Source organism: Callospermophilus lateralis, chromosome X, assembly GCF_048772815.1.
Source record: "Callospermophilus lateralis isolate mCalLat2 chromosome X, mCalLat2.hap1, whole genome shotgun sequence".
NCBI classification, from domain to species: Eukaryota; Metazoa; Chordata; class Mammalia; order Rodentia; family Sciuridae; genus Callospermophilus; species Callospermophilus lateralis.
In genome coordinates, this window is record NC_135325.1 from 93,999,141 (window position 1) to 94,001,445 (window position 2,305).

A 2,305-nucleotide genomic window follows, 5' to 3' on the forward strand; every position below is an offset into this window, starting at 1 on the left:
ATGCATCATTAGATGCATTAGATATGCACAATAGATCATCATTAGAAATCCAAAGTGGAATACAAACTTCTTGTGCCCTTTTGGTCTGTAAAGGTGACAAAGGTAAGGGTAAGGTAGAATTTTTGGTTCTAATCTCTGGTGTGCTTCAGCAATATTTGCAAACATTGGGTCCCTAGAAAACAGTGGAGCTATATTTGGATTTCAGTTGCACATTCTTTATATATAGGGTCAGAGAGAGGCAGTTAAAAATAGAAAGAAATGGTTGCTGCCTCTCCTTTCTTCTTAAGTGTCTTGGTCTATCCAATCTTAAACATAGAATTAACAGTATCATTTTAATATAAAACTTTTTATAAACATTGCATACAAATGTACAGTATTTTCTTAAGAATACTGAATTTAGATTGTATGTTTCAACAATTGGAACTTCTGATTCAAGGCATAGTCAGCTTAGCAATTTATATTCATTCATAAGTGCATGGGTAAAAGAAGATTTTCTGTGTTTAAAGTCAGAAAGCCCAATCTAAATGCTTGGGGGTCAGTACAGAGAAAACAAGTTTCTATGGACCAATATGCTTAGGTTCAAATAATAAATTGAAGATTAGACATTTCCTAGATTTCTTTTCTACTTGACAACAAAAATCTTGATATCATGTGCTCCAATCAGTTTTTTCAAGGAATGCCTTCATACCCAGAATCTCATTCACAAGCCACATTCATTATTTCCACTATTTCACATTTTAAATTTTTCTGTATGACAAACATTTAGGATGGTAAAATACTATATACCATTTCTATCTGTGGCAGAAATCATTTTCACCAGACATAGATGAATGATATTTTCTTGGATGCACCACCTACTCTTTTGGGCATAGACTCATTGCTTCATATCATTTTATTATTGTCATCATTGTTTATTTGGATAGACTAGTTGAGCCTTAAAATGTTGTATTAGTGGGCTTTTGGGAAATGACATAGGGTAGTACATGCCATTTCTTTCACTCTATTATCTTCATATACGTGTTCAGAAATCAAACTCATGTTTTCCCATTTTAAGACTTTATCTAATCTGAAACATGTTCCCCTTCTCTTGGTCTTGACAGAATTCTTGGTTTTTCAGTTTAATTGTTCAGTTAAACATACATTATTGAGCCTTATTATTTTCCTAGCATTTAGGCTATAATAGTAAGACATGATTCCCATTCTTAAATAGCTCAAAATCTAATTGAAGAAATAAACAGACATCTAACTAAAGCACAAACATATACTGGGCATCATTGCTGTCCCAGCACATTGCAAGCAAAAAGAATTAGGAATAAATAGAAAAGTAAACTTACAGATAAAAATTTGAAAAATATGCTTGTGTCAATCCTTTACTATGATCTTATATATAACCCTAGTTCAATGAACGCTTTTTTCCTAGCATACCTATTTATGTCTTCTGGGAGTCAGATTCTCTTGGGAATAGGACAAAATTTGGGACTTTAGACTCATTATATGACAACTCTCCTAGTAGCTGGCTTTTCTTAGTTTTTTTTTTCATTACATGCATTGGTACCCCATATTCACAACTCAGGGTCTCTTAGGAAGCAGTTAAACCTAGAGATCAGGTAACCTAGGCTGTTAGGAGTTAATTAAAGTGAAGGGCATCAATTTTTTTTGCTAACCTCAGCATCAGCTAGGTGAGTAATCTTTAACATTAGCTATATGGTAGAATCACCTTGGGAACTTTAAAAAATACTGAGGCCTACATGCTTCCATACCCCAACCTCCACTTAGATTCCTTTTTTTTTAAAAAAAGAAAACCAAATATTTATTTTTTTAGTTTTAGGTGGACACAATATCTCTATTTTACTTTTATATGGTGCTGAGGCTTGAACCCATTGCCTCATGCATGCTAGGTGAGCACTCTACCACTGAGCCACAAGCCCCAGCCCTCCACTTAGATTCTTATGGGTCTGGGTTGTTGCCTGAGCGTCAAAATTCTTAAAAGCTCCTCAGTTTTCTAATGAGCAGCCAAGATTGAGAAACACTGTATTAATTGTATAATATTTCCTCTGATTTACATGCATTTTTCTTTCTTCATTATAAATATCTAAGGCTTAAAGACCTAAACTCTGATGTTCAATATATAAACATTCTTCATAATAAGTTTCAACTTTTGGATTTCCTTGTCTTCTAGTTCCTTGCAGTGATTTAAAAATATGCTAGTATTTTTATACTTCTACCATCAAGAGAAGTAGTCTAGGTCCCTTTTTAAATATGAACTAACCTTAGTAGTATATACATTAGCAGGAAAATGAAGAAG